Below are 22836 nucleotides of genomic sequence, written 5' to 3'. Positions count from 1 at the left end.
TTCTCTTGCTTTAATCTCCCTTTTTCTCTCGGGCTGCAGGATTGGGGTGGGGACTGATGGAGCCCTCGGGCCGATCAAGGCTGCCCCGCGGGCTTTCTCGAGCATCTGGATACACAGAGCACTGACACACGCCTCCTTTTCCTCAGCTGCCTCCACGCGCCCTATATCACTTGCCCAGCGGTATGCGTTTCTCGCGGGGTCCCTCCCGGCAGCGCCCTCATTTCGGAGAATATTCTCTATTTTCAATCAATTAAAAATGATTAATATCATTAATCTCCCCAACAATTCTAAATTCAATTCCATTTATGCATTAATCCAAATCAGTATCACCTACTACATACAGTATCGATAATAAAACAGAAAACTCGGGGTGGCTCACAACAATAATAAACAATGTACAAATCCAATATTTAAAAAACAATTTAAAAACCCTGATAATAAAATAATCACACAACCCAATCAAACCTTACATAACCCAAGTAGTTGGGGGAGGTGTCAATTTCCCCATGCCTGGCGGCAAAGGTGAGTTTTCAACAACTTACCAAAGGCTAGGAGGGTGGGGGCAGTTCTGATCTCAAGGGGAAGTTGGTTCCAGAGGGCCGGGGCTGCCACAGAGAAGGCTCTTCCCCTGGGCCCTGCCAGACGACATTGCTTAGTCGACGGGACCCAGAGAAGGAAAACTCTGTGGGACCTAATCGGCTGCTGGGATTCGTGCGGCAGAAGACGGTCCCAGAAGTATTCTGGTCCGATGCCATGTAGGGCTTTATACGTCATAACCAACACTTTGAATTATGACCGGAAACTGATCGGCAGCCAGTGCAGACCATGGAGTGTTGATGAGACATGGGTGTATCTGGGAAGGCCCGTGATTGCTCTCGCGGCCGCATTGTACACGATCTGAAGTTTCTGAACACTTTTCAAAGGTATCCCCATTTGAGCAATAATAACCGTCTTAGTCAGGAGATAGAAACGTTGGCCTCCATTGTGGTCAGAACAGAAGTCAAGGATTATCTGTCTGACCAGTGCACTCTTTTAGAAGCAGATCAGCAGATCAGGAGTCCATTTTGAAGCTCCACAGAAAATATCTAGGGGGGAAGGCAGGTTGTTCTCAACTTACAATGGTCCATTTACTGACTGTTCAAAGTTGCAACAGTCCTGAAAAAAGTGACTGATCAAAACTTTACTGCTGTTTCATATTGATGACCGTTGCTGTGTGTCCTGAGGTCACATGACTCCCTTTTATTTCTACCCGATCCACGCCCAGGCATGAAAATGTGCCGCTCAGACATTATAGTTTTCGGCCCACACCGAAAAAAAATTAGAGGGAACATTGCTACATAGCACCAGAAATTATAGAATAATTGTTAGATCATTACAAAAATGTTTATTAGATGATATTTTGATTAGATCCTGCCTTATGCCTTATATCCCCCCTTCTGCTTTGGTGAAACCATATAAAGCTTTCTTAATTCTTAATTCTTAATTCTATTGGGATGGTTCTTTCGTATTTTGGCCAGTATCCCTTTCCTTGCAGCACTTCAATAAAATGAAAGGAAACTTGCAACTCGTGTCTGGTGTTCTCCATTAGCCTTGGGACCAGGCTTAAACCCGAATTGGGGGCAACACCATTGTCCTCTTTTTTGGGATGCAGTGTCAAGATTAGTTTGAGCGCCTTGGGTGAAAAGACAGAATTCCATTTCTTGTCTGCTCCTTGCCCCCCCCCCTCTATGCAGGGGTACAACTTTCTCCAGACCTTCTTAAATATGGAGGATTGTGGATAGGTCTAACATAGTTAAAAACACTTGGATTGAGAAGGCTTCCTGATCAGGGTGGACATGACAAACACCTGTCCCCATCAAAAATGTATCTTTCTTCCTTCTTTGCATTAGTACCTGCAATCTACGTACAATCCATTTGGAGGTCCCTCTGCAAAGAGAAAGCAACATCACTACTTCACTAACTAACTTCACTACTAATGTGGGTAGCCTCCTTGCACATACCCTCTTATCTTTCTTGGTGACCTCAATCTACCTCTTATTAATTTATTAATTTATTTATTGACTGATTTTTTTCCATTAGGGTATTAGTGGGTATACACATAGTAAAATACATAATGAAGGTTATAGAGGATATACTCATACCGTGTTTCCCCGATAGTAAGGCAGTGTCTTACTATCTTTTTACCCCCAAAAGCCCCACTGTGTCTTACTTTGGGGGTATGTCTTATATACCCCCAAAGCACCCGGGCTGGCTCGTCTTCGGGCTTCGGCCCGGGCGAGGCTTCTTCTCCTCCGGGCGGGCGGGGCGGGGCCTGCCCGTCAGGCCCGGCCTCCATCCCTCCTGCGCCGCGGCGGGGCCGGTCCACGATGCGCGTCCTGGGGGCGCCCGGCTGGCCGGCTCCGAAGGCTGCGGCTCGTCTTCGGGCTTCGGCCCGGGCGAGGCCTCTTCTCCTCCGGGTGGGCGGGGCGGGGCCTGCCCGTCAGGCCCGGCCTCCATCCCTCCTGGGCCGCGGCAGGGCCGGTCCGCGATGCGCGTCCTGGGGGCGCCCGGCTGGCCGGCTCCGGAGGCTGCGGCTCGTCTTCGGGCTTCGGCCCGGGCGAGGCTTCTTCTCCTCGGGGCGGGCGGGGCGGGGCCTGCCCGTTGGGCCCGGCCTCCATCCCTCCTGCGCCGCGGCGGGGCCGGTCCACGATGCGCGTCCTGGGGGCGCCCGGCTGGCCGGCTCCGGCTCCTCCCGCTGCTGCCCAACGCCGAGGATGCCCCGCGCCCAGCCCGGCTACGGCAGCAGGCAGGCAGCCCCAGGCGCGGCAGGGAGAGCAAAGCCGGCGGGGTCCAGCCCTCTAGCCGGCGCCTCGCCAGCTATCCGCCGCTTCTTTCTTCTCCGGAGCCTGCCGCCGCCGTCGTGCTTCCTCCGCTGGCCGAGGAGTCCTTATCCGCGCCGTGTTTGGGAGACTCTCCTGGGTGCAAAGCTCCCTCGCCAGCGCCATGAACTGCTCCGATGCCTCCCTCGCTTTTAATACCGTGTTTCCCCGAAAGTAAGACATATGTCTTACTTTCGGGGTATGGCTTATATTAGCCAACCCCCCTGAAACCCCCCATATGTCTTACAATCGGGGGGGTCTTACTATCGGGGAAACACGGTAGTAAAATTTATCTAAGAAAGAATAGAAGAGAAGATATTGGAATAAAATATATCAATGAAAGACTAGAAGAAGAGATATAGGAATAGAAGAAAGGTATAGGAGATATAGGAGAGCAATAGGACAGGGGATGGAAGGCACTCTAGGGCACTTATGCACGCCCCTAATTTCACCCTAAACAAATGTACCTATCCATACAACCCTATACAATACCCTTACTAATTTGGAGCTAGATCAATTAGTATCTAACACTAGACTCATCAACTGCCTCGATCTCATCTTCTGTAATAGTTTACAATTACTGACTACATACAATAGAAGCCTTTTCCAACAGTGAGTACAGCATGATTGACTTTTGTCTCAGTATAGGACCTTACAAAAGTCACCATAATGATGGGATACTCAATTGCAACTTCAAAAAAGCCAGCTATGATCTCATAGACACCGACCTCTGATCTCTTGATTGGCAAAACTCTAGTTTCTGGCTGTAACACATCAGTTAAGGATGACCATTATAACATTTTCTTGCTTGAAGTCAAAAAGAATTATTAAACTATACAAACCATTAATAATCACCAACACCAGGAAAACAAATTACCTATATCAATAAGGGAGCTACAATCCCCCAAAAAATCTTTCTAGAGAAAAAACTAAACTAGCTACGTAGCTAACTATAAAAACCTTAGACTATCTACTGTTGACCTCACCCCATTCCAAAGAGGTCTAGAAGGTCCGTGCATAAGGGCACCAGAGTGCCTATCGTCTCTGTCCTGATGTTCCTTTTTATTTATATTCATTACATGCATTCAAATCATGTGTATTCTCATTTTTCTTATCCAATAAATAAAATAAAATCCATGCACTTCAACATTAAAGCACTGGAGGGCGAGAGGTGGACTCCAGAGGAGGGTGAGAAGGGAGTGACATTCTTAATCTTGCCTCTCTAGGACTCTGCACTCTCTCTGGTTAACCCTTTGAGTTTTGCAGGAGGTACAATTGGAGGAAAGTCTTGAAGGGAAGAGAAGAGATCCAGCAGTGGTCCTGGGTGACTGGTGGATGTTTTCCCATTCAGAGGGAGGCAGGAGGTTCTCACACTGAAGAAGTAAGAGATATTTATGTATGTATGTATGTATGTATGTATGTATGTATGTATGTATGTATGTATGTATTTATTTATTTATTATTAAGTGCCCTAGAGTGCCTTCTGACCCCTGTCCTATTGCTCTCCTATATCTCCTATACCTTTCTTCTATTCCTATATCTCTTCTGCTATTCTTTCATTGACATGTTCTGTTACTATATCTTCTTTTCTATTCTTTCATAGATATATTTTACTATGAGTATCTCCTCTATAACCTTCATCATGTATTTTACTATGTGTGTATGTGTGTGTATATATATATATATATATATATATATATATATATATATATATATATATATATATGACGGTCTTGGTATGTATATTTTTGTTTTCGTAAATTTTCACGGGTATATGTATGTAGATTGTTCTGAGTTCGGGTTTTGCCCTGTGTAATATTTTGCATGTCTATGCGACGTTTCGGTGAAATCACATTCGCCTGATGATGGTGAATGTGATTTCACCGAAACGTCGCATAGACATGCAAAATATTACACAGGGCAAAACCCGAACTCAGAACAATCTACATATATATATATATATATATATATATATATATATATATATATATATATATATATATATATATATATATATATATATACACACCTACTAAAACCCTCATTGTGTATTGGACAAAATAAATAAATAAAATAAAATAAAAATATTTGGATTTATATGCTGCCCCTCATCCAGGTTCAGTCTTCTGTGTCCCGAGAGTGGGAGAGCCCAGATCCCATGTGCCCCTGCCCCCTTTTCTATGCTCGTAACAAGCGGGGGGGGGGGGGAGAAGCAGACTGCCAGAAAAGCTGTTTTGCCTTCAGATCCCCAGGAAGAAGGAGGGTATTATGGGGGAGGCAGTCACACCCCACTTCCTGGGAAAAGCTCGGTAGGGGCAGAGGGCGAATTTACATGGCAAATTACAAGCAGGAAAGAAGAAAAGTTTTACAAAGAAGGAGATGCAGAAGATTGTGCCTCCATTCTTACCATGTGCTGGATGAGACTAAAATAGGGCCTGGGTCCTCTGCAGTTCTATTTGTCTTAGCAGGTGTAGGAAGTTAACCCCCACCCGTCTCCTAGAAAAAATGAAATATCCTAGGAAATATTAAAAAGGCAGATTATATTGAATATCACCAGAAACATGATTTTAGGAAACAAAAAAAGACCCACTCTTAGGAGCCCCCACCTTTGTCAATGTGCCCATCAAGGAATGGCCCAGCTCACCTTTGTTAAAAGATGGACTAATCTATTCTACATAACAAACCAACTCCTGACAGAGCCATATGAGGAATTGCCCAAAGAGCTTTCATTCTACCATCACCCAGCAAAGGGCCAGCCAAACCCAAACTCAAAAACACAGCCTACATTGTTGCCTTTGCATGGCACCATGGGAATCCGACAGCCAATCAGTGCATTTCTGGCACAGAAGCAGGAGGGGCTCAGGGCGGGGCCTCATAGAACATAAAACTTCTCCACACAAACACACACCTAACATCTGGAAACATGTGATCCACCTTCTCTGGACAGAAGCTCATGCCATGTGCTCCTGTCCACCATTAAACTTCCTTTCCAAGCAACCTCCATGAATCCAGTTTCTTTTTCCCCACTTGGAACTTAATCCATAAGAATATTAAGGAGAGAAGCAATTTAGAACTAAGGAGAAAATTCCTGGCAATTAGAACAATTGATCAGTGGAACAGCTTTCCTCCAGAGGTTGTGAACGCTCCAACACTGGAAGTTTTGAAGAAGAGATTGGAGAACCATTTGTCTGAAGTGGTGGAGTATCTCCTGCCCAAGCTGGAGGTTGGACCAGAAGACCTCCAAGGTTCCTTCCACCTCTTTTGTTGTTATTATTATTATGTATTATTATTTCCAACAAAGGGTAAAGGAACCAGGAAATAATCCCAATCTACATTCCTTCAACCCTTGTGTTTCACACAAACTCACCACTTGCAGTTACTCTTTGGGCTTAAGGCAATCTTTTTGTGAACCTGCCTGCTTATTATAATATCATTTGACTCTTAAAAAGCAAGCCCTGAATAAAGGGAAATAGAACATCCTAAGCAAGACTCACTTCGTTGGCTTTCATTTTATATGAACTTTCATGGTTTCTTAATGTGTTCTGGGATTGGCATGTTGTCTGAACCCTGATAGCAGGTATAGGTGCAGTAGTATAATTGCTCTGGACTTGCACCGTGACACAGAGCCACAGGAGCAAATACACATCACCATTCCACCTTAGCAGCTCACCTCTGCCTAAGAGACAGGAGGAAGCAAGGGAGAAAGTAGAATCTCTAGTCTGCTCTGGGGGGAAATAAAAGGAAAGGTCCCATTGGCCCCTCATTTGACAGCTTCCCTACAAATAGGGAGCTGTCATCCTCCGTTGTTCCGACTTCTGCCTCACCTGTTTTGTTGCTGAATATACAGTTCCTTGTTCCTGACATGCCTCTCTGTGCTTTTCTTCAAGCTAGCCAACTCCAGGCTATCTAACCGTTATTCAATCTCTTCTGAAAAACTTCCAGTGTTGGAGCATTCACAACATCTGGAGGCAAGGGGTTCCACTGATTAATTGTTCTATCAGAAACTTTCTACCTAGTTCTAAGTTGCTTCTCTTCTTGATTAGTTTCCACCCATTGCTTCTTGTCCTGCCCTTTGGGGAATAGCTAGATTTCCTCTTCTTTGTGGCAACCCTGGAGATATTGGAACACTGTTGTCCTGTCTCCCCTAGTCCTTCTTTTCATCAACATAGACATACCCAGTCTACACATGTTTTATCCTCCAGTTTAATCCCCTTTGTTGCTCTTTAATGCACTCCTTTTTAGGGTGTATATATTTTTTCTTGGTTTTTAAAAATCACGCCCTTCTTTGAGGGAGAGAGAAATAGAAAAACCACTGTTCTCAAATGCATTTATTCAGTGTATTTCATCATAAATTTTGATGAGGGTCAAGTCCATAGTTTGCAACACATACATAGAAACTAACTGCTCAGTGCCACTGTAATCCTCCAATAGCTCAGAAATATGCTTCCTTCCAGGAGTAGGGTTACTACTCAACTGTTAAATGCACCATTTTCTAATTCTTTATTTGGTTTTCAGTCTCAGATACGTAAACTGGAAGCGATTTCTACAGCATTTCATAGAGACAAAGTTCTCTTCAATAAAGAGTTTGTTCTCAGGCTAGATGAATGCTCCAGTGAATGAAAAAGCATTTGGAGAGCCTCAAGATTCATTCAACCTATTTGCAATTGTGTAATAGGACAGAGAAAGAATGGAAAGCCATTTGGCATATGAGAGAACAGGAAAAAGCCCTTCTGGTGCTCAGTCTGGGAGCCGTTGGGAGATCTGGGGAAGATCTGGGCAGAAGATCTTGGAGGAGGAAACCATTGTTTCAGAAGTTCATGGCTGGAACTTCAGGAACCTCCAATATCAAGAGGATGAGGGTCCCCGAGGACTTTGCAGCCGACTCCATTCGTTTTGTAGTCGATGGTTGAGACCAGAAAAGCACACAAAAGCGCAGATGCTGGACCTGGTTGTTCTGGAGCAGTTCATGGCGCTTCTGCCCCTACAGATGGAGAGCTGGGTGCGGGAGTGTGGAGCAGAGACCACCTCCCAGGCGGTGGCCCTGGTGGAAGGCTTCCTCCTGAGCCAGGCAGAGGTGGAGAAGGAGGAGCAGGTTGAGTTGCAGGTGAGATAATTTCATCTTGGGAGCCTAGAAGGAGTTTAGATGTAATAAACAATATTTTTGAAGTTTATGCTCCCCTGTCCAATTGTCTTTCCTTTATCTCATATATCATATATATTTTCTTCCTTCCATATATCTTCTCCTCTATTTTTACATATTATCTTTATATATACAGTATTACTTCGTGTCTATTCTCTTCCATATGTATTGTGTATTGGACAAATGAATAAATAAATAAAAATTACCAGTTCTCTGACATTCATAACATTTCACTAATTCTTGAAGGACGTTGTTCCATTATCCAATCCTAGAAGAAAGATTTGGGAAACTTTTCTTTCTTCTTTTCCAACCTAACTGATGGACATTGGGTGCTTTCAGTTGGTGTTGAAAGAACAGAACAAGAATCCATGTCATGGTTTATGTGGTCCTTTCATTCTTCTTCTTTTCTCTGGCTTATATTCCAAGCCCTTCACTGTGGAAAACAGAGATCCTGAGGGAAAGAGGCATCAATCCGATACCCCTAGGGAACTGTTTTTCTTCAGGACTATTCAGCATGACAAAAATCAAGGTACATGCACAGGTAATACAAGATTCTCTCATTCCCCATGGAGATCTCAACTGGCTCATCTTCTCTATGTCTTTGCTATTATAGCACCTCTCCTCCTATTTTGTTAATTTTGCATTTTATAATTATGTGTCCCTCACAGGGGAGAATAGAGGGAAGCTGATTCTTCCTTATGGTGAAGATGAAATTATGGTTCAACCTCCAATTCAAGTAAGAGAAGGGAAATTATTTATTAGATTTGTTTTCTCCCTGGTTCTGTTTCTTTGTTTCCCGTTCAGCCAATGGCTGAGACTATTTGAAGCTTCCTTGCTATATGACGAGTTTTGTGTCTCTGGGTATTGATGGCACTTTACCAAATCCATCCAGAAGAAAATGGATCTTTTACTGAATGGAAACAAAAGATCTCATAAAAGCTGCCTAAAATATTTTTTCAGTCAAATCCTTTTTCTTCTGTCCATTTTCTCATCTCAATCCTGGAATCCTACTAAGCATAGACCTTAGTGCACAATTTTCCTAAAGAAAAGGGTAGATCTTGCGTTCCCTCCCAGACCTATTCTGTACTCTTTTTTCCAGGGGGGTCTTGTGCCCTTTGAGGAGGTGGCTCTTTATTTCTCTGAGGACGAGTGGTCTCAGCTGGATCCTCACCAAAAAGATCTGCATTGGGAAGTCATGCTGGAAAATTACAGAAACTCGGCTTCTTTAGGTAAGATTTTCTATTCTCCAGGCAGAGTTCAGGAAGACATGATGTGGTTTGATGCCATTAGCTGTTTCTTATTTGAATTTCTCCAAATAAAGGTCATCTCTTGAGAGGGAGAAGGAAAAGATATGCTGTTTTGCTGCTCCTAATATGGAAGGAGATCAATGGATTTCTGCTTAGAGGAATCCTGTGCCATTTGTCAACTGTTGAGTTTTTCTATTTTGATTTAAACCTGTCAGTGATAAAGTAATTCCTTGGTGTCAGGTAATGCTAAACTCTGTTACCGAGATTTCATATTATTTGGCCCAGGTGTTCCAAATATGAAGGATTGCAATTCAATTAATTATTTTGGCTTAATAGACTTTGCTTCCATTTCGTTTCTATCCCGAGTCTTGGAATTAGGGCATTTTGTTTCAAAGTTAATTCTCAGAGGGCTCTTCCGGAATTGGCCCACCTCCAGTAAATCTTAGGTTTTCTACAAATGCTTTATTGGATGTTTATCCTTTTTTCTTAATCTTGCTAACATTTTTATTCCTCTTTTCCTTTAAAGGTTATAGTGGGCGAGGGTATAAAGAGTCGATTGAACCATTCCAAAAGTACAAACATGGGAATAGAACAGAGAAGCCTGAAAATCAAATGGAACAACAAAGGCAGAAGCAGGGAAATTCATTTTCAGTTGATGCTCAGTTACAAGGCTTTCTTGACAAATTAGGAAAAATAGAGGAAAAATATATTGGACTAGATGAAGGACTATTCAAAGACACATTAGATGTAAATGAATATTATCCAACACAACCAAGACCAGAAGACAACATATGTAAAGACAAAGGAAAAAATTACAGTGGGACATTAACTCTTTCTAGAGAAAGAGTGATGTCTGAGAAAGGGATGCACATAGGAGAGAAGCCATTTAAAAACATTGAGTGTGGAAAGGACCAATGTGGTCATCTTACTTCCCATGACAGAAGACAGATAGGGGAGAAGCCATACAAATGCATGGAGTGTGGGAAGGACTTCAGCACAAGCAATAATCTTACACGACATAAATGGATCCACTCAGGGGAGAAGCCATATAAATGCATGGAGTGTGGAAAGTGCTTCAGCAGATATAATAATCTTATTTCACATCAAAGGATCCACACAGAGGAGAAGCCTTATAAATCCATGGAGTGTGGAAAGGGCTTCAGTCACCTCAGTAATCTTAAATCCCACCAAAAGATCCACACACAGGGGAAGCCATATAAATGCATGGAGTGTGGAAAGGGCTTCAGCAGATATAATAATCTTATTTCACATCAAAGGATCCACACAGGGGAGAAGCCATACAAATGCATGGAGTGTGGAAAGGGCTTCAGCCAACATACTAATCTTATTTCACATCAAAGGATCCACACAGGGGAGAAGCCATACAAATGCATGGAGTGTGGAAAGGGCTTCAGCCAACATACTAATCTTATTTCACATCAAAGGATCCACACAGGGGAGAAGCCATACAAATGCATGGAGTGTGGAAAGGACTTCAGAAAAAGCAGTGGTCTTACACGTCATCAAAGGATCCACACAGGGGAGAAGCCATATAAATGCATGGAGTGTGGAAAGGACTTTGTTGAAAACAATAAACTTACACGCCATCAATGGATCCACACAGGGGAGAAGCCATATAAATGCATGGAGTGTGGAAAGGACTTCATTGAAAACAATAAACTTACATCCCATCTAAGGATCCACACAGGGGAGAAACCATGTAAATGCACAGAGTGTGGAAAGGCCTTTAGTAATAATGGTCATCTTACCCGCCATCACAGGATCCACACAGGGGAGAAGCCATAAAAATGGATGGAGTGTGGAAGGAGCTTCAGGCAAAATACTCATATCCCATTAAAGGATCCACACAGGGGCAGTGTTCCCTCTAATTTTTTTGGGGGGTGGGCGGAAAAGTATAGTGTCTCAGCGGCAGTCCCTTTGGGACTGGGCGGCACAGAAATAATAAACAAACAAACAAACAAACAAACAAAAAGCCCACCCTGTTTTGCCTCAGAGAATTTCAAAATAAAATACTGTACTATGTGTCTATAACAGTGAGCTCATAATAGGGCAACTGTATCAATATCAAAATGCCACTTAAATAGTTGAGCTAGTTTCAAACTAGATTTTGATTTTCTTTCTCTCTTCCTTACTCCCATTCTTTTTTTTTTCTCTTTTCCTTCCTCTCTTTTTTCTATCTGTTTCTCTCTCTTCCTCTCTCTCTCCTTCCCTCTCACTCTTTCCCTCTCGGCTTCTGGGCAGGTTTGGAAAACTCTGAGTTGATGATGATTTTTAAGTGAGCGATTGCTCACTGCTCAGCTTAGAGGGAACTATGCACAGGGGAGAAGCCATATAAATATAGGGAGTGTTGAAAGGGCTTTAGCCAACAGACTAGTCGTAATTCCCATCAAAGGTCCCACACAGGGGAGAAGCCATATACACGGAGTATGGAAAGGGTTTTAGTTCCAACAGTTATCTTACTTCTCATAGAAGGATCCACACAGGGGAGTTTTGTGGTTGGCTCATGGCCAGCTCCTCTGGTAACAGATTTTGACCCCGATGAGCTGTGTCCGTCGGAGCATCGGAGACCTGTGTGGCTCTCGGAGGGTTCAGATGGTGAGGGGAAGGAGAGATAGAAGCTGAAGGTGCTGGAGAGGTAGAGGTGGAGGCCCCTGCAGTGTCTCTGGAACCCCCAGTTAGAGCCTCACATGGGTCAGATGAGGAGGGGGTGGTTAATGGCCCCATTCTCAATGTCTGAGTGCGCAGGATTATGGGACAACATGAGCAGCTGCGCAGATGCAGACGATCTTAATCACAGCTGGTAGTAATTGGAGAATCCTGGAGCAGGCGTAAAAGGGGAGTCTTTGTGGGAGAACCTTTTGCAGGAGTTTTCATTTGTGGTTTAAAAGACAGTGAAACGGATCTGGGTTTCCCTCTCTAAACCAACATATTGCATCCATGGAAAACAGCCCAGATTTTGGACACTTTTGTTCTGAAAGACTGTAGCTATTGAACAATAGAGTGAATTCCTTTGCTGCAGCTCAGTTTGGAGGCATTCTTTACAAACCTTGTGCTGTTTGGGACATTCGTTATCGGCTTTGCATATAATGCTGAACCTTTGGTCATAAAGCTGCTCCGAGTCTTTGGAGAGGGGCGGCATACATAATTAATTAATTAATAATAAAAAGACATTCTTCAGCCAATTTGTAAAGCAATATATTTTGTGTTTCGGAAACCTCCAGTCTCTGTGTGTGTTTTTGTCTTTATCTGCGGCTCAACCAGTGTCGGGCAGAACAGGGAGTAGCCATATGACAGCAGAGAGTATGGCAAGACTTTTACTTACAGGAATCAACTGGCTGGTAATAAAAGGATCTACACAGAGAGAAACCCATACAAATCCTTGGCGTGCAGAAAGGATTTCAGACAAACTAGTAGTCTTTCTTCCCATAGGATGAAATCATGTAAGTGCATGGACTGTGGAGAGAGAGCGACAGGAGCAGGAATGATGTAGTTCCCCATACAGAGATACATTTGGTTAAGAATCCATGTTAATTCTAGATTTAATTTGTTAAATCCTGGGATTTTCTTTTCAAGAGTTTCCTGCCACTCAGTTGTTTCTTCCCACTTCATTACACACAAAGAACTGTATGTTGACATTTTTGAGTCTTAAGAATTGGATTATAGAGCCTATTATAATATTATTATAAGCTATCCTACTATAAGTTTACTATAAGTTATTCTATTAAGATTAATATAAATCAATAGTATCGAACATTTTGAGTATAAGCTAAACCCATATTTCTGTATCTCTTACTATACCCTGTCTGACTTTCCCATAAATATTCAAAATGTCATCTACTAATACAAATACAAGTACTAAAGCTTGGAAGAAGGCAGCACCTCAATCTTCAACTCCGACCACCCAGCGCAACTTAGAAAACTCTTCTACTGACAAAACATCAGCTGTACAATCAGACCAAGCTGCACCCATCACCCTAGCTTCCCTACAAGAGATAATGATTAATATGCAGAAATCAATGGATCGGAAGTATGAATTAATGATGGAAAATATGGGTGCAATGAAGGAAGATATCAAGGAAGAGATCAAGAAAATTGACGATCGTGTTGGACAGCTTGATGAGAAGATAGCGATGATGCATGGAACCCTCACACAGAATGATGAAAAAATTCAAAAAATTGAGGAACAAAATGATAGAATGGAAACCAGGTTGCAATACGCAGAAAGTAGGACAGAATACATCAATAAAAATCTGGAAGAGGCCATTTTAAATCTTGAGCTTGAAAAATCAGCATTCTTCTTGAGGTTCCAGAATATTAGCGAATCAAGTGAAGAGAACCTGCCTCAGATTATGTCAGAAATTCTTGCACCCATCACAAATAAAACCCCACAGGAAATGTATCAACAAATGGATGAAATTTACAGATTATCTACAAGTTACGCAAAAAGAAATCGCCTACCCAGGGAAGTACATATTAGATTCACTAAGCGTACTATAAGAGATGAAATCTACAATATGTCAAAGGAAAATCCTCCATCATATAAAGGAAAAGAGATCATAGTCCTTCGTCAAGTTCCTAGACGAGTGCGTGAAAAGCGGAAACCCTATCAAACCCTAGCTAATAAACTCAACAGAAACAAGATACCATTTAGATGGCTGACACCTGAGGGCATGCTTATCACCTTAATTGACAAAAAATACAAAATAACTTCGATAGAAGATGCAAGGGACTTTTACGATCAAGTCATCAAAAAGGTAGATGAGGAATGTATTAGGGAGCAAGAATCAAAAGATAAATCTAGCCTGGATGAAATCAGCTCTGAAGACACTCTCGCAGATAAGGAAACTGGACTTAAATTAACGGAAGAATATGGCAGAGACGGCCCAACAACAAGATCTCAAGCGGAGGCGAGAAAGGAGAAAAGAAGAGAACCAGCAAACTAACTTACATCACAAAAAACCCTTACCGAATAATGAAATAAGACTATTCTCTATCAATATCAACGGCCTCAACTCTCCTAGTAAAAGGAAAAAAACATTCTACAAAATTGAACAACAAAAAGCAGATATAATCTGTCTCCAAGAAACGCATGTAAAAAAACAAGACCAATTAATCTTAAACCATCCCAAGCTTGGAGAAATCTTCTCATCCCTTGCTGAAGTCAAGAAAACAGGAGTAGTACTATACATTAAACCTAAACTTAACCCTAAACTAATTTACACAGACGACAACGGACAGATATTAATAGTACAAATTACATCAGGAACAAAAAAAATACATATAATCGCAATCTATGCTCCCACAATAAATCAATCCACTTTTTATGCAAAGCTAAATCAAAAAATCACGGAATTAAACTTAACAAATATAATAATAACAGGCGACTTCAATGCAATATTAGACAGGAAAAAGGATCATAAAAGCACAAAGCAAATGAAAAAGAGAAAACAACTACCGACAACTTTTGAACAACTTACAGCTGAATTAGCACTAAAAGACATATGGCGTCACTTTAATCCAAACAATAGACAATATACTTTTTTCTCTTTTCCTCACAAGTCATGGTCCCGCATTGATATGGCCTGGGCTGATTTAGAATTTATCAATGAAGTAACAGACATACAAATACTTCCAAACTCCTGGGCAGATCATAACCCCATATTGTTGAAATGGAGAGATTCAACTAATAACCATTCAAGACGATGGACTATGAACCAAACAATATTTAAAGAAGAAAACTTTCAAAAAATGTTAAAACAACAATTGGGTGAGTTTCTCCAAATTAACCATGATGGTAACACTTCCACACAAAACCTATGGGACACAATGAAAGCCTATGTGCGAGGAACCTATATTGCATACCAAAATAAAAAGAAAAAACAGAAACAAAACAGCCTATCCACACTAAAAATAAAACTTCAGAACCTTGAAAAAACCCTACAAATGAAACCAGACAACGCCAAAATTTTAGGAGAATTGAATACAGTGAACCCTCGAGTTTCGCGTCCTCAAGCATCGCGAAAGGGCTATATCGCTAGTTTTCAACCCGGAAGTAAACTCCACCATCTGCGCATGCGTGCCCTTCCACGCATGCGTAGATGGTGGAGTTTCCCCGCCGGGCAGAGGCTTCCCTGGGTTTTCCCCCTCTTGCCCCGGTAAGACCCCAGCGGCGGCGCGCTTGGGGACACCCCAACTCCGCTTCCCAGCTGGGAAGCGGAGCCGGCAACAGCGTGGGCGGGCGGGCGGCGCGCGCGAGCTTCGGGACACCCTACCTCCGCTTCCCAGCTGGGAAGCGGAGCCGGCAACAGCGTGGGTGGGCGGGCGGCGCGCGCGAGCTTCGGGACACCCCAACTCCGCTTCCCAGCTGGGAAGCGGAGCCGGCAACAGCGTGGGTGGGCGGGCGGCGCGCGCGAGCTTCGGGACACCCCAACTCCGCTTCCCAGCTGGGAAGCGGAGCCGGCAACAGCGTGGGTGGGCGGGCGGCGCGCGCGAGCTTCGGGACACCCTACCTCCGTTTCCCAGCTGGGAAGCGGAGCCGGCAACAGCGTGGGTGGGCGGGCGGCGCGCGCGAGCTTCGGGACACCCCAACTCCGCTTCCCAGCTGGGAAGCGGAGCTAGGGTGTCCCCAAGCACGCGCGCACCCCAGGCGCGAGCAACGGGGTGGGCGGGCGAAGGGCGGGCGGCAGTGGAAGTAAAAACACCATCTGCGCACGCGCAGATGGTGTTTTTACTTCCGCACCGCTACTTCGCGAAAAATCGATCATTGCTTGGGGTCCTGGAACGGAACCCTCGCGATGATCGAGGGTTCACTGTATTACAAAACATTACATAAACCTGCAAACTCAAGAAGAACTCTCACATAAATTAAGGATTGCCAAACAAAAGCACTTTGAATTTGCAAACAAACCTGGGCAATGGTTAGCCTCAAAACTCGCTCACCAAAAAGCAGATAAAATTATAGAGGCATTATATGATCATACAGATGCTTTAAAAACAACACTCAGCGATAAAAAACAAATAATTAAATCTTTCTTTGAGGAATTATATAAAAAAGATGACGTAAATGAACAATTAATAAATAATCTATTCAAGAACTTAGAAAATACAGAAAAAATAAATAAGGAAGATCAGGATATGCTAAATGACAAAATAACATCAATGGAACTAACTAGTGCAATTACAAAACAAAAAAATAATAAAACCCCGGGCACAGACGGTATACCTGCCGAATTCTATAAACAATTTCAAGAAATTCTGGAGCCTATAATGTTACCCCTTGTTAATGAAATTCTCGAGGGTTCAAAACTTCCTTCCTCCTGGAACGAGGCCTACATAACTTTAATACCTAAAGATACACAAAATAGAGCTCACATTCAAAATTATCGTCCAATATCCCTGCTTAACTCAGATTATAAAATCTTTGCATCCATCATAGCCGAAAGATTTAAACGAATATTAACTGTTAGAATACATACAGACCAAAATGGCTTCCTTCCGGCAAGAAACATAACAACAAACACAAGGATTATTTTGGACTCTTTAGAATACTACGATAAAAACATAGATAAACCAGTAGCATTCCTATTCGTAGATCTACAGAAAGCTTTTGATAGTTTATACTGGCAATTCTTTACAACACAAATAGCGTCAATGCAATTTGGTAATAAATTTACAGAACTCATTAAAACTATATACTCAATACAAACAGCCAAAATACTGATAAACAATAATATGACAGAAACAATAAGTATAAAAAAAGGAGTGAGGCAGGGCTGTCCCTTAGCCCCCCTGATTTTTATCTTTGCACTAGAAGTTCTACTAAATAAAATAAGACACAATAAGGAAATCCAAGGATTAAAAATTAAAAATGAACACTATAAACTTCAAGCTTTTGCTGATGACATGGTGTTCATTGTACAAGACCCCTTAAAATCTGCACCTATCCTAATTAATGAGATAAATAAATTTGGAGAGATTGCTGGATTAAAAATTAATAGAGAAAAAACAAAAATGATAACAAAAAATATGACAAAACAGCAGATATCGAAATTAGAAGAATCCACTAAAATAAAAACCGCCAAAAAAGTTAAATACTTAGGATTATGGATTACCGCAAATTGCAGCACTATCAAGAAAGACAATTACGATAAACTAATCAATGAAATGGACAAAGATTTTTGCAGATGGTCGAAACTCCCACTCTCTATAATGGGGAAAATTGCTGTAATTAAAAGCAATATACTTCCTAGATTTCTGTACCTTTTCCAAACTGCACCCATTAAACTAAATAGGACCTTTTTCAAAAACTTACACAAAAAAATTCGCAAATTCATATGGACAAAAAAAAAGGCCAGGATAAAACTTAAGGACCTACAAGACCATAGGTCAAGGGGTGGATTTGGGTTACCAAACATGGAACTATACTACCATGCCTCAATTGTAAACCTACTGAAAGAATGGATAATACTTAAAAATTCTAGAATATTAACACTTGAAGGCTATGACCTTCAATCCGGGTGGCACAAGTTTCTGATGACAGACATAGATAAAATACCAACATATTTCAGATCACACTACATCCGAAAAACCTTAATTAACACCTGGCACTTCATTAAAAAAAACCACTACCTCTGCATCCCAAAATGGATTTCACCAACAGAAGCCATTATATACCCGAATGTATTAACCCCTGATAAAATTATAACATACGACCAACTACTAAACGAACATAATGAACTAATCCCTAAGCAAAAACTCATGGAAAAAGGTATTAAAGTAGATTGGTTACACTACCTACAAATAAAATCAAAATATAATGAAGATAAGAACAAATCAGACTTCCAAAAAAATAACCCCCTTGATAAAATAATTTTTGGTCCACAAAAAAAGCAAATATCAAATATATACAATATCCTCCTTCAACACGATACTGTTGAAGAAATAGTTAAAGGAACTATGATAGCGTGGTCACAAAACTTTGGGTACACAATTTATTTAAACGAATGGGAAAAAATTTGGACTGCTAACTATAAATTAACGATGGCAACCTCATATAAGGAAAACCATTATAAAATGTTCTACAGATGGCACTTGCCACCTGCTAGACTTGCAAAAATGTATCCAAATCTATCACCATTATGTTGGAAATGCAGGGAAAAACCAGGTACATATTACCACATCTGGTGGACATGTGAAACCACCCAAAAATATTGGGGAAAAATTAAAACTATACTAGAACAAATTACTTCTCAGACTATCCATGCGAAACCCGAACTATTTCTACTAGGCATCACAAGACAAAATTTTAGTAAAGAAAACAGATATATTATAATCCATATTATTACAGCCGCACGGATTTTATATGCACAATTTTGGAAGCAAGAAAAAAACCCAACTACTCTATCACTCTTGATTAAAATAATGGAATGCGCAGAAATGTCCAAACTAACAATGGAACTGCAAAACAAGGATGAGACAGATTTCTACAAAGCTTGGGATAAATGGTACCTCTGGTTAAAAAAAAGGAATTATCTAAAAATTATTCATCAAGAAAAATATCCAACAAAAACAACTTGAAAAAATAGCAATTTACATCACAAATCATAACATCAAATTGAAACAACAAACTGTAAACATCGATCGACACAAACTCCAACTTTACAAAGAAAATAAACCCCTAAATGAATTATATATAATTCATTTAGGGGTTTATTTTCTTTGTAAAGAAAATTGGCACTAAAAACTACATTCAAAACATATCGATAAAGCCTTAGGGTAAAACACACCAACTACGAGCTCAAACTACAGGCCGCAAATCATGAAAGACCCAGCTCTAACGCTGGTTTTCGTTTCTCTATCCCCCCCTCCTTCTTTTCCCTATCCCCCTTCCTTCTATATCTACTTCCCTCCCTTCACAACCCCCTTCTCCCACTCCCCAATTACTACATAAGTAGAGTGTAAAAAATGTACAATATGCATATCTCTTTTGTCTTTCTGTATTTGGTTTTTATTGTATATATTTAATAAATTTATTTTCAAAAAAAAAAAAATGTCCTTCTTCTGACATTTTTTAATAAGCAGTGTAAGCCTTCCAAATAACATCTGAGACATAAATCAGAGTCTAGACCTTGGCCTTCTTCCAAGCTCCAATTTATTGTCAGAGTCATGTTGGTTACGTACTGTAGTTAAACCAGTACTAACTTTTTCTACAGTTCCCCACCCGGGTTAAGGTTCATATAATCAGGATTAGGCTACTACCCAGTAGTCGAACCTCGAGGTGATGAGGGCATGAGTGACTGTGAGCAGTGACTCCCTGTCCCAATAGGGCCGCAACTGGTACACCAGGTGAACCTGGGCAAATGCCCTCCTCACCACCACCGAAACATGGTGCTTTAATGTTAGCTATGGATCGAGCAGGACGCCCAACTTGCAGACCCTCTCCAAGGGAGTCAATAATCCCCCCCCCCAGGGTTTGGGACATTCGTTATCTGCTTGGTAGATAACCCTGACCTTTTTGTCATAAAAAGACATTCTTCTGCCATCATTGCGGCTCTCAGTCAATTTGTAAAGCAATATATGGCACCGGACCAGAATATCTCCTGGATCGCCTTCTGCCGCACGAATCCCAGCGCCTGGTTAGGTCCCACAGAGTTGGCCTTCTCCTGGTGCCGTCAACTAAACAATGTCATTTGGCGGGACCCAGGGGAAGAGCATTCTCTGTGGCGGCTCCGACCCTTTGGAACCAACTCCCCCCTGATATCAGAGTTGCCTCCACCCTCCTAGCCTTTCGTAAGCTCCTTAAAACTACCTCTGTTGTCAGGCATGGTGGAATTGACACTTTCACTCCCCCTAGGCTTATAAAATTTATGCATGGTATGCTAGTATGTATGATTGGTTTCTAAATTGGGGTTTTAAATTAACTTAAATATTAGATTTGTTTACATTGTATTATTATTGCTGTGAGCTGCGCCGAGTCTGCGGACAAGGGCGGCATACAAATCTGATTAATAAATAAATAAATAATAAATAAATAAATATTTTGTCTTTCAGAAACCTCCAGTCTCTGTGTGTGTTTTTGTCTTCCTTGATGCTTAACCGCTGTCAAGCAGAACAGGGAGTAGCCATATAACAGCAAAGAGTATGGCAAGACTTTTACTTACAGGAATCAACTGGCTGGTAATAAAAAGATCTACACAGATTTCAGACAGACTAGTAGTCTTACTTCCCATAGGAACATCCATGAAAGGATGAAGTCATGTAAGTGCATGGACTGTGGGGTGATGACTCTGATGCTGCTTATTTTAAAAAATGTCAGAAAAGGACATTTTAAAAATTTTGTAAAGAAACAACTGAGTGGCAGGAAACTCCTGAAAAGAAAATCAATGGATTTAATAAATTAAAACTAGAATTAACATAGATTTTTAACTAAATGTATCTCTGTATGGGGAATTATCTTATTCCTGCTCCTGTCACTCTCTCCCCACAGTCCATGCAAATAGAGAATATTTAGAATTTCCCCTTTTTTTCTTTTCTGAAATTTCTGTTTTTCTCTCGCTTTAATCTCCCCTTTTCTCTCGGGCTGCAGGATTGGGGTGGGGACTGATAGAGCCCTCGGGCCGATCAAGGCTGCCCCACGGGCTTTCTCGAGCATCTGGATACACAGAGCACTGACACACGCCTCCTTTTCCTCAGCTGCCTCCACGCGCCCTATATCACTTGCCCAGCGGTAGGCGTTTCTCGCGGGGTCCCTCCCGGCAGCGCCCTCATTTCGGAGAACATTCTCTATTTTCAATCAATTAAAAATCATTAATATCATTAATCTCCCCATCAATTCTGAATTCAATTCCATTTATGCATTAATCCAAATCAGTATCACCTACTACAAACAGTATCGATAATAAAACAGAAAACTCGGGGCGGCTCACAACAATAATAAACAATGTACAAATCCAATATTTTAAAAACAGGTTAAAAACCCTGATAATAAAATAATCACACAACCCAATCAAACCATACATAATCCAAGTAGTTGGGGGAGGTGTCAATTTCCCCATGCCTGGCGGCAAAGGTGAGTTTTCAACAACTTACCAAAGGCGAGGAGGGTGGGGGCAGTTCTGATCTCTGGGGGAAGTTGGTTCCAGAGGGCCGGGGCTGCCACAGAGAAGGCTCTTCCCCTGGGCCCTCCCAGACGACATTGCTTAGTTTACAGGACCCAGAGAAGGACAACTCTGTGGGACCTAATCGGCCGCTGGGATTCGTGCGGCAGAAGACGGTCCCGGAGGTATTCTGGTCCGATGCCATGTAGGGCTTTATAGGTCATATCCAACACTATGAATTGTGACCGGAAACTGATCGGCAGCCAGTGCAGACCATGGAGTGTTGATGAGACATGGGCGTATCTCGGAAGGCCCATGATTGCTCTCGCGGCCGCATTCTGCACGATCTGAAGTTTCCTAACACTTTTCAAAGGTAGCCCCATTTGAGCAATGATAACAGTCTTACTCAGGAGATAGAAACATTGGCCTCCATTGGGGTCAGAGCAGAGGTTGAGGATTATCTGTCTGACCAGTGCACTCTTTTAGAAGCAGAGCAGCAGATCAGGAGTCCATTTTGAAGCTCCACAGAAAATATCTAGGGGGGAAGGCAGGTTGTTCTCAACTTACAATGGTCCATTTACTGACTGTTCAAAGTTGCAACAGTCCTGAAAACAGTGACTCATGCACCCTTTTCACACTCAGGACCTTTGTGGCAGCCCGATGATCACAGGATCAAAACTTTACTGCTGTTTCATATGGCACGTCAGGTAAGGATGACCATTATAAAGTTTCCTTGCTTGAAGTCAAAAATAATTATTAAACTATACAAACCATTAATAATCACCAACACCAGGAAAAACAAATTACCCATATCAATAAGGAAGCTACAATCCCCCCAACAATCTGTCTAGGGAAAAAACAAAACTTGCTATGTAGCTAACTATAAAAACCTTAGACTGTCTACTGTTGACCTCACCCCAGGGCCGCCGATAGGGGGGTATTACTGGTAGTGGTGTACCGGGCCCGGCCATGAGGGGGCCCAGTTTTGCCCGCCGTCGCACATGCGCAGTACCGGCCCTCTCTTGCCTGCCTCACCAACGAAAAAGGCGGGCCCTCGCGACGGAGCCTTTGGCAGCGGCGCGGTCCTCCAGTCCCAGTAAAGCGTGCGGCGAAGGTAGGAGCCCCTTCCGGGTGGCAGTTGCAACTTGCGCTTGTGTTAAATTTTGTTTCTTTCCTAAGCAGCCTTCTGTGTAAAAAAATCCATTTGGGAACGACTCGTTCCCAAATGGATTTTTTTACACAGAAGGCTGCTTAGGAAAGAAACAAAATTTAACACAAGCGCAAGTTGTAGGCTTCGCACGCGTGCGCCAGCGTCCCCCAAAAGCCCCCTCCACACACCCTTTTCCAAGGGCACGCACGAAGCCGTGGCCGCCCCCGCCCCCCCGCGCCTCTAGCCCCCTCGCGCCCCCGTGGCTACTCGCCGCTGCCCTCGCCCGCCCGTCTGCTCCGCCTCTCTTCCCTGCAGGCATTCTTGG

General features: G+C 42.4%; 1 protein-coding gene and 1 pseudogene across 1 annotated transcript in view; both read left to right on the top strand.

Annotated features, from left to right (window-relative positions):
- Positions 1-22836, top strand: part of LOC139160333 (zinc finger protein 208-like) — a 123425-nt pseudogene that overhangs the window by 78556 nt on the left and 22033 nt on the right.
- The window catches only part of LOC139163233 (zinc finger protein 202-like), a 102607-nt gene that overhangs the window by 61310 nt on the left and 18461 nt on the right, over positions 1-22836 (top strand). The window lies entirely within an intron of this gene.

Source organism: Erythrolamprus reginae, chromosome 2 (assembly GCF_031021105.1).
Source record: "Erythrolamprus reginae isolate rEryReg1 chromosome 2, rEryReg1.hap1, whole genome shotgun sequence".
NCBI classification, from domain to species: Eukaryota; Metazoa; Chordata; class Lepidosauria; order Squamata; family Dipsadidae; genus Erythrolamprus; species Erythrolamprus reginae.
This window is presented reverse-complemented; position numbering and strand designations above follow the sequence as displayed.